General features: G+C 38.9%; 1 long non-coding RNA gene across 1 annotated transcript; it reads left to right on the forward strand.

The window, feature by feature from the left end:
* The first annotated feature begins 1,430 nt into the window (after positions 1-1,430).
* LOC124271396 lies at positions 1,431-4,678 on the forward strand. Its single transcript, XR_006897031.1, has 3 exons — positions 1,431-1,597; positions 2,367-2,604; positions 4,587-4,678. It is a non-coding gene; the product is annotated as an uncharacterized LOC124271396 (long non-coding RNA).
* The last annotated feature ends 6,917 nt before the right edge of the window (positions 4,679-11,595 follow it).

An 11,595-nucleotide genomic window follows, 5' to 3' on the forward strand; every position in this document is an offset into this window, starting at 1 on the left:
TACTGGATACTTCTCAAGAAATTTCTGAAGGACTTGGCAGCTGCTGAACCCATCTTTATTGAGGTGACTGACAAGCTGCTGCAAGGATATCCTACAATTACACCTGCACAGCACCTTCATCACGTCAAATGGCAGCATCGTCGTTTGAGGCCATTGAGCTCAGTGTCTGGAACATAAAAGATCATGCTATTAGATCATGTTTGCCACTAGCACTACCACAAAAATGACACGGTTTTACAAATAATATAAATTTGAACATTATTGATGGACTGGTGATATATTATGATACATATATTCCAGTATTATCATGATCATGATGATAAGGGACACGAATATTGGCTTCACAGGGGTGGAAATAACTTTAAAATTGCTAGTGTACTCCGGAACAGTGGCACATGTAAAATCACTTGCCCTGATAATTTTTCCACTATACCGAGCCGTTTTCTTGTTGATTTTTTAAAATAAACAACATATATAACATTGGAAAGTCAACTGGACACCGGTACAGTGTGATATACAAATTTGCTTGCCCGACAGAAAAAAACACTGGACTCGGACGTCGGGCAATGGGTTATTTCCACCCCTGCTTCACTGGTCAACAGGTGAGTGAGTGAGGGAGTGAGTGACATACTATTGCATTTTCTTACTAAACTACAAAATCTAGCTCTGTTGGGGTTTCCACGATTTGCTTTCAGAGTAAGTCAAAGCAAACATAAGCAATCTGCTTACAATAATCAAGTTATTGTCATAAAACAAACTATCATATGACAGACAATGGATTCGGGTAGCCATGTGGGTATCCAATACAACTTTGGATGGATCCACTCGAATTTATTCCAGACCCGATTTAATCATTTCTTCTTGTTTCACTTTGCTGGACAAACACTCTAAAATGGGAATCATCTTTTTTGACTGAATTAGCGACCCACTAATTTCATTGATATTTTGTGAACATTTCTTCCATGGACATTTATACCGCTCTGAAACCAAATCTTGCTGACACCGCAATCATACACTCTGAAATTAACATAACACATTAGACCTCTGTGTTAAGCAATGGTATCCATTTTATTACATAAATTATCTTCAATGATGTAAGGATATTTCTAAGTGAGAAGGTTTAATTTTCTGTGATCACTAACCTACGTATTGAATACTAGGATAAAACTATATGAGATCAGAGACCATATTATATGGTCTCTGATGAGATTGAGTTGTCTTCATATTTTATACTTACGTGATTGAATAAAACGCACACAAAAGTGTGAATCTGTCTCAGTTCATTCCTACTCTAAAGCGAAAGTTGACTACGAAGAAATTCATTCGGAGCTCCTACACAGAATTGTTGTTGATATAGCCTTCACTGAGTTTGTGCCGGTTTAACCCGAGAATTTCCGACTGCTCAGAAATCATTGCCTAAATAATAGAGTTATTTCCCTTTATCTGTCAGTGTGGATGGAATACGTCGAAGTGTTAATGCCCCGTGACCGGCATCATTTTGGGTTGACATGCTTGATATAAGTGTGTTATGTTAATCTCAATAACATTATATCTTAGTGCTTGCTGCCACAACAGGAAAGATCTGAGACATCTACAGGTTACATCAAAACAAACTTTTATTATCCAGTGAAGTGACCAACAGGAACTTGACGTTAGCATCTGTTGCAATCAGAAAGCATCTGTTGCAAACTATAAACGACCATTGAATTTACCAAAAGAATTTGCATAGATCAATGCTCTTGCTGTTGTTTTCTAACACTCAGTGTCTGATGAAAATGTTTTACTTTGTTGGAATGGATATTTATCAAGAGAGAGACCATATACCGATATCGGTATATGGTCTCTGATCAAGAACTTGCACAGGCCTGAACAGTGATAATGTATTAAGGATAACCCCCTAAATGTTCAAATTCAATCGCTAAACTAAAGACAGTGAGTGACTGAGTGAGTGAGTAGTGAGTAAGTATGGTTTTACGCCACTTTTAGCACTATTCCAGCAATATCAAGGCTGGGCACACCACTAATGGGCTCCACATAAGGGTGTGTTCAAGCAAGATGTTCTTCCACTAACAGGGCTCCACATGAGGGATGAGGCTAGTGTTGAGCAAAGATGTTCAAGCAAGATGTTCTTCTGTTCTTGGGGGAAACAGCACAGGAAGTTGCCATGACATTTCAAGAGAATGAGGGCTGAGGTTAGTGTTGAGCAAGAGTGTTCAAGCAAGATGTTCTTCTGTTCTTGGGGGACACAGCACAGGAAGTTGCCACTACATTTCAGGAGAATGAGCCATGTAATTTGTACAAGTCATTAAAAGAATAGAATAATATTTTAATGCTAAAAAATACATTCTTTGGTGTATTTCATTCAGATTGGAAAGAAGTCCCATTTTCGGAGAGGCTGCAGGAATACCTGGCTCAGGTGTCTGACGATGAGGATGCTGGTAAACTTGACTCCTTCAACTCTCCTGAGGAATCATCACTTGGCTCGGATGATTTGTCAACTTTCACAGAGACTGAGGCTGAAAGAAAAATGACAGACATCACAGATCCAACAAACAGTGATCATGAGGATGTTGCCATGGAAACAGAAACAGAAGTTAAATAAAGGTATGTCTGATGCACTGTCTTATGTTACTTATTTAAATCAGAAATAATTCATATTCTTGACTCGGACTGTGTATTGGCAAATATGCAATACGTATTGCATTATATTGGGACCTTAAGTGTTTGACAGTGAGTGACACTAATTGTGCATGTCAATCCTATTTTCTACATTGTAAGTCCCTATACATATGTGATATGGTTCTGATAACAGCAATCTCACAATTAGGTAGCTTAGTCAGGTATTCTATTTTCTTTTTTATACAATTTGTAATTTTACAGTATGCTGTTTTGTCATTCAGTAATGAAGGAAAACATTTGTTGTGAATGAAAGTATGTGTAGATTTTGATTTAAACCATAAAGATAATCACAAAAACTTCATATCTGATTTTATGTTCTTTACCCAAAATACCAGTCCTCAGAAAAAAATATTGCAGTACATATCATTTGTAAAGGGTATTGTCATATACCAGTAAACCGGTAATACCGTGCAGTCCTATTCTTGACTCTACCTAGAAATTACTTGATATTAAGTAGAAACTAACCAAAGCAGATTTGAGTTCAGTTTGGACAGCAGTACAACTAGTCAGAAATCTATTTCTGGTCCCTTGGAGTTATGTCCCTTGGTCCCTGGGACTCTCAAGCAGAATGGAGAGTTGAGATCAAAGGTGTACATACATGGCAACAATTATTTCATGAACTACTGGTAATAAACGTTATATGTTACTCAAAAGGATTTAAGAAACACCAGGTTCTTTTATATTACAATAGTTAATTTTTCATGCTGTAATTAATCTTTTATGAATAGAAATTAGGATGAAAGAATTTCTTTTCTTAACTACTTTTCACTTGCCTATATCTGCTTATAAGTTATAGTTGTTACAACAATACAAGGAGCTTCTGAAGAACGTACCAGAAGTTTTGACCATGTACAACTTAACTGCTGTATAGTTGCATTGTTTCTGGGGTCAATTCATTTTTTACAGTCAAGTCCCGTTAATCCGACCTCCGTTTATCTGACAATCGGCGTTATTCGACAGTCAGCTTCATCCGTCAATTGGTGTTATCCGACAATCAGCTTCATCTGACAATCGTTGTTATCCGATAATCAGCTTCATCCGACAATCGGTGTTATCCGACAATCAGCTTCATCCGACAATCGGTGTTATCCGACAATCGGCTTCATCCGATGCTTTTGTCAGTAACAACTTGAGTCTCGTTAATCTGGCAGTCCCGCCGCTCCCATTCCAACAGGCCCAATTAACAACTGACTGTCGTAATCACACAGTAATTAGTCCCGTTGATCTGACATTGAGATTAGCAATAAAAGGACCTGAACCCTGAATTGATTATCGTTTTAGTTTTATTACACACACACTTAACGTGAATCACGATTGTCTTGTTTTGGACCATGAACGTGATCTGTAATCAGAATTCGATAATCTGACATTCTCGTTAATCCAACAATTTGCTGTGCAATGGACTATGTCAGATTAACAAGACTTGACTGTATGTGTGAGGAAGGGAGACCTAAGAAACTAATCTTTTAGAGTTTTTCGTGCTTTCATGTCAAAGACGATAAGGATAATCTCTCCAGTCAGCTTCCCTTTTGGCTTTTTATGGACCATTCAGTGTCTCTCACGTCAGCATTTGCAGAGTCTTGAGATGTAAAACATGTTTCCATAACCCAGTATATTTTGAGCCAATTTGTGTACGATACATATGAACCAGGGCCTAGATTTTGGAATCTCTCTCAGAGCCAAGATAGTCGTAAGTTAGTGTTAAGAGAACTTTAAAAATCGAGGCCCTAGACATTGGTCGAAGAAAGGACAAATAAATCTCAGAATACATTATTTTAATGTGATGTTGCAGCATCATGTGTTGTGAACAGACAGGGAGAGCTAGGTAGAAGAGAAACTGAGATACTATTTCCTTATATGTGTATGTTTTCAAATTTTTTAACAATTTCTGTCATGTACTTCTACAGCCCTGAGAAGGAGAACCCTCCTAAGAAGCAAGAACCGCCAGCTGTTAAACAGACATCAGAGAAAACAGCGCTGAAGAAAAGGAAATGGGTTGAGACTTATTCAATCAACAGTTTTATCTTTGTGGGAGAAGGAGAAGGGATGTATATGGGCATAGTGATGGGGAGTATGAAAAGGACAATCCTTAAGCTGTACTTGGGGTCTGTTGTGGTGGGATGTGCTGGGGTCCTGTGGTAGGGTGTGCTGGGGCCTTGTGGTGGGATGTGCTAGGGCCCTGTGGTAGGGTGTGCTGGGGTCCTGTGGTAGGGTGTGCTGGGGCTTTGTGGTAGGGTGTGCTGGGGCCTTGTGGTGGGATGTGCTAGGGCCCTGTGGTAGGGGTGTGCTGGGGGCTTTGTGGTAGGGTGTGCTGGGGCTTTGGGTAGGGTGTGCTGGGGATGTGGGATAGGGCCCTGTGGTAGGATGTGCTGGGGGCTTTGTGGTAGGGTGTGCTGGGGCCTTGTGGTGGGGTGTGCATGGGCCTTGTGGTGGGGTGGGGTGTCCTGGGAGGTGTCCTGTGGCCCTGTGGTGAGGTGTCCTGGGGGCCCTGTGGTGAGGTGTCCTGGGGCCCTGTGGTGAGGTGTCCCTGGGGAGGTGTCCTGTGGTGAGGTGTCCTGGGGGCGTTGTGGTGAGGCGTCATACTGCTCAGTAGTCCGGGGCACTTGTGCCAAGTGGTGGGTGTTGACTTGTCAGTACCAATGCTCATGGGTTTCACCAAAGCGGTGATAATGGCCATTTACAATGCGCCTTTTCCACACACATATGCATGCTCCAAGTGCTAACACATAATAACCCCAGATAACCCCAGCTGCCTGTGATTCACTAGACGGTTATTAGCATCCCACTGGGTACCCATTTTCTGCTGGGTGAACAGAGGCCATTTTGAACAAACTCATTTGCTTAGGGTGAGACCACATGTAGGGCAGGACTAAGTCCTAGAAACTCTCAGGAGTCAAGCTGCCAAACACGGTCACCCATCCAAGGTGTCTGCGCACTCAACTTCAACTGATTTGTGACCTGACCACACACCCCAAACCTCTGAGACCTGCTGTTCAAGGCAGCCTTAAATCCTAACTATTCACTCACTTTTTTCACCACCCTCTTACATCCCAACCAAGATTAATATTTAGAAACTGCCCTGGGACTCTAATAGTCTAACTCACTACTCTGTTATTGACAGATGTTCAAGATCCTATTCACAGTTTGAGGAAGAAATGGAAAAGTTTGTTTTGTTTCATCTCGGAGTATCCAGACCACAGCGACATTGTCAACGACCTCATAGTGGATGGAAGAATCCTTGTAACAGCAAGGTCAGAACTGTCCCCACATGGGTACAGAAGCCCATTTCTGGTGTGTGAGCTGAGTATCATTTAATTGTCTTCTTTATTCGATTGTAATGATATTCAGAGCTCCGGTGAGCGAGTATCATTTAATGACTCTTCATCTGTTTTGGTTCACCTTATGAAGAGGCATGAAGTTGACCTGAAACGTTATTAGGAAGAAGAAAGAAGTTCTGGCAATAAAGGTTTCATGTTTTCTAAATGCCTACCAAAGCCAATAAGATAATTAAACACTTTTATTACAGGGTTGGCCTTATAGAAGTCATCAATTCACATGATTTAATTCAGTTTCATCCCTCCTTGATAAATAAGTATGCTTTGACAATATCAGTGTGAAGATCCAGGTCAGTTTGTTGCATTGGATATCTTCAAAGAATTGTGACATCATCAGAAGTAAATTTGCTTCAGTGTGACAGCCCACTTTGATTGACGCCACGGGAATTGTGGAAGGGAGACAACACAAAACCTTGGATCGAGCGTGACAACATTGTGTAGTCAAGCATCGCTGGCTTGGTTGACACATGTCATGTTGGTTCACAATTACTTAATCGATGCTCATGCTGTTGATGATCAAGACCTGATTATCGTTGGCTGATGCTCATGTCTGTCAACCACCTGATCCATGTTGTGTTGACATTGTTATTATCTAATTGATGCTCATTCCTGGTTTATCAAGCAATCAACCACCCTACAGGGTAGCCTAGTGTGCCACAAAAGCATTAACTCATCATTCACTCATAGTTCGGGACATAATGTGGTCACATGTCATTGTCATGATAAATTAACACTGTCAACATGCCCATCAAACCATATCAAGGATAAATAGAGATCATTACATGAGCACTGTGTGTCATAGAATGGCATAAATGCTTGTCTAAAAGGAGTGTGAAATCTTGTGAAAATGCATAATTTTCACATATGATACACTTGCTCAAGTGTAACAATTTCTCTATTATCCATTTTATTCATGTAAATTTGTGCAGTAAAACACGATAAGCATGTGTGACAGCCCACTTGATTGACGTCACGTTCAATTGTTTAATGACGTCACAGACAACGGGATCGGGTGGACTCACTCACTCAGTTCCTCAGTGGTTTCAAGAGAAACTGTAAATAATAAAAACAAGTAATGCCAGTGGGTTTATTACAGTAAAGCATTATCACACATCAGCAGAAAATACACAACATTGAGGTTCACGTGACCTTGAAACATCGAATGATTTTCATCGAATTTTTTTTTACATAAGATAAAGTATAAAACATAAAACTGGGCGTAAGTGAAATGTGGAGACAAGATGATATATTTAACATAATCTTTGGCGCAAAATATTAACTATAATGAGTTAGTGAGTGAGTAAGTTTTTACACTGCTTTCAGCATGCAGTATTCTAACAATATCGTGGTGGGAACACCAGAATTGGGCTTCTCATATTGTACCCATGTGGGGAATCGAACCCGGGACTTCGCCATGACGAACGAACGCTTTAACCACTATGCCACCACACTGCCCCCATAATAATTACAACAAATTGTAGGGATGGTATCTCGGAACAATCCAGTAACAGTAAGGTAAAATTGTAAAATGTCTTGGGTTTACTGATTTGAAACCATATGATATTCAGTCATGGAATACCATCCTGCCGGAACTGTCTCATCCTAAGGTTGGTGAGGTAGCCTAGTGGTTAATGCATTCGCTCATCACTCTGAAGACCCGAGTTCAATTCCCCACATGGGTACAATGTGTGAAGTCCATTTCTGATCTTCCCCGCCATGGTATAGCTGGAAAATTGCTAAAAGCGGCGTAAAACTATACTCACTCACATTCACTCCGAGTCATGATGATCACAGCACATACTTGTAAACATGTGAAGAGAAATGGGGCTTAATGTCACATTCAAAGATCTTTCACTCACATAACGACCTACATACACGTGGGTGTGAAGCTGCGTGTGTTTGTCCACACTATAGTCCGTTTGGCTCAAAATCGGACCGATGAATTGCAATCTAACTCGAAAACTACTAAACATATAATACTCAATGAAACACTGATCATAATCAAAACATCAGACCAACTCTGTGATTTTTTTTGCAGAATTTATGTCCTACACATAAAAAATTTGGTTAACAAACTATCATTAAAATTTTGACACAGTTGACTATTTGTTACAAGGGAGGACTGCAAAGAGAGGAACAGCCAGGTGTACGCGGAGCATGTGCACAAGTGCCGACAAAGTTATTGAATCATATACCTGTGCTGTCTCCATCCTTTCTTGCACACCTGGCTGTTCCTCTCTTTGCACCCCTCCCTCTTAACAAATAGTGATACGATACGATTCCTGTATTTTTTCTAAGAATCGATATATTGGGTAAAGAACATATATGAAGTGTTTGTGAGTATCTTTATGGTTTAAATTATAATCTTCACATACTTTCATTCACAACAAATGTTTTCCTTTGTTATTCAATGACAAACAGCATACTGTAATACTAAATGTTGCTTAAAAAAGAAGATATTATCCCTGACTATACAACCTATTTTTGAGATTGCTGTTATCAGAACCATAACCTATCTGTTTAGGAGCTTATTACGAAGAAAATAGAATTGGCATGCACAATCAGTGTCCCTCATTGTCAAACACTTAAAGTTCCCAGTATATTGCAATACGTATCCCAATATGGGTACCTGAATTGCAATATATTGCAATACAACTTATTTGCCAACACACAACCCCAACTGAAAGAACTTCAATTGTGCTCAAACATCACAAGTTTACCACCAAGCACAGTATGAGCTGGCACAATTCTGATTAACACAATGTATATAAATTGTAATTACATTTAATCAACACACACAAGCAATAATAGAAAGAACATTGATTTTTAAATATGCATCAAATATTTTGGCTTCTACAACCATCAACAAGTTATTAGACTAATGAGTGAATACACATCATAGATTATGGTACAGGAAGTAGAAATGAATACCAGTTGGGACCACAAGACCAACTAACACACATCAAGAGAATTATACCCCACGTCAAAAGCCCACTAAACTACACAAATGAAATTGTATTTATTCTGCAATCTTTTGTTCATAAATAGCCTCCAAACTAAAGGACAATGTTCAAACATGTCAAAGTGAGCGAGTTTAGTTTTACGCCGCTTTTAGCAATATTCCAGCAATATCACAGCAGGGGACACCAGAAATGGGATTCACACACTGCACCCATGTGGGGAATCGAACCCAGGTCTTTGGCGTGACAAGCGAACACTTTAACCTCTAGGCTAATCCCAAAGGCTCAAAATTTAACATCAATTTGAAATAAAGTATGGAAACCTTTGTTAGATGTAATGATGATTTAACTCATAGAAATATCCACCCACAAACATGTCAAAGCATATGTTTCATTGTGTGTATATTACTGATAGTATATATGACACATAAATATATATAAATATGTAAAAATTACACACAAAACAAGATCAATGTATAAATACAAACAAACACTTCATGAAGACTTGCAACCCACTTTTGTGGTATTATTGCTTTTTTATCACTTTTTCTTTTTTTTCAACATGTGGAAACTATGAAAGCTGCTTAATGCATGGACAAACAAAATGTCGACCCAAACAAACAAACTTAGTATCACATAATTTCATGTCGGTAAATTATTATGTGACGGTGAGTCATTTTACATGAAAGCCATATGGACATCAACAAACAAATATAAAAAACAACCTTCATATGTATACTCTTAAAAAAAGTAGGGGATAGGAAGTATAAGCGATAACAAACTTTTCAAAGACAGACATCTTATGAACGCACCACCCTTTCTCTTTTTCGCCACCCCTAAACACAACACATGGTTTGCACGTGCACAATGCATGGGATGCACGTGCACAACGCAGTAGCCCATACATGTGCACCATGTGTCATCGGTAAAGGTCGGTAAATTACTGTATACCATTAATTTTGACAATCATCTTGCATCACAAAGTTGGTAGTGTTTGTTTCTAGCCATTTGTTTTTGTCTAAAAATGAAAATCGAACACATGCAAATTTTACACCATACACCAATCATCTTTCAAGAGCGATTACTGTACAAACAACTATGGTCATAAGGAAGTGCAAGTGGTGATGCACTCTCAAAACATTCACCATTATTATATCAACATTGATTGACTCAGATTTTTTCAATCGTAATTCAAACTTAAGTTCCCCAACGGTTTTTTAATGTATATTAACACAACATAAAAAACATAAAAAAAAAAAAAAAAAAAAAAAAATATTTACACACAGGGCTCCAGATAATTTTTCAACATCAGAAGTACATACTGGAAAACTTTAAGAGTACATTTAGAGTACAGAATGGAATTTAATGGCTTATCAGTATTCTTGTGTTTCATTTCATATATGCACCACAACATTGCTACTCTTGTGTAAACAGGTCAATAAACAATAAAACAATACTTTTATAGACAAATATGTCTGTAAATGATTCTAAGACCATACACCATTGCCGTGGTGCGTATCTGCTATGTTTTCTAAATTATTTCCTACAGTATCATGCATATCTTTTAGCCGTACATACGCCGATACGGCCCTTATCTAGAGCCCTGTACACACATATATATCCATGTATTTCAGACCTAAACAAAATCATTGTACATTGTATATCTGTGTACACATTGTAGTCAGACAATTTTGGGGTTATGAATCATTTTCTATCCTGGCTAGATCTCCAGTTCTTACACTGTTGTACTTCTAGAGGTTTCAAACAAGATTTGATATCTCTAAAACTGATTTGCTGGTGAGAAATAAGCATATGACCTTGAATTCAGAAAAATATGTTTTAAGTCAGGGATCAAAAATGCGAAGTAGATATATATATATTCCATTCAATAATGAAAACAAATGTAAACAAATTGATATTAGGTTAACGCTCAAGTGATAAGTGCTAAGGAATGTTTACAATAATTAACTATGGTGTTCACTGGTTAACTTGGAATGAATTTCACAGAAACACATATACCAATCAAATATACAACTCAAGGAGAGTACATGCTGGGTTTCATGCTATGTGCAAATGTGCACATTGTGCAGTACGAACAAAAGTAGAGAATGGGTGAGTGAGTTTAATTGAGTCACACTCTGCAATATTCCAGCTATATGGCGGCAGTCTGTAAATAATCAAGTCTGGACCAGACAATCCAGTGATCAACATCATCAGCATCTACCTACGCTATTGGGACACGATGTCATGTGTCAACCAAGTCAGCGAGCCTGACCACCCGATCCTGTTAGTCGCCTCTTACGACAAGCAGAAGATCAGTTCTAACCCGGATCTTCACGGGTTGTAGAGAATGGACACAGAAAATAAAATTCACTGCATCCTGAGGGACCCACAATATTATTCATTGTACCAACAACACATCTATGACTTTGCTAAGTGTTTGGTTGTTTCCTTCAGAGCAGTTACGTGTATCATTTCATCCACCAGTCCATATGATCAATGATTCATTCCAGGCTCTAAAGAAATGATCAAAACATACAGTTCTCTACACCAATACTTGACCTGACCCTCACACTGCCCGCAAGGACCCCTATAAATAATATTTAGGGGTCTCGGGACCC

This window comes from Haliotis rubra, unplaced genomic scaffold (assembly GCF_003918875.1).
Source record: "Haliotis rubra isolate DU_JTF1 unplaced genomic scaffold, ASM391887v1 Scf16, whole genome shotgun sequence".
NCBI classification, from domain to species: domain Eukaryota; kingdom Metazoa; phylum Mollusca; class Gastropoda; order Lepetellida; family Haliotidae; genus Haliotis; species Haliotis rubra.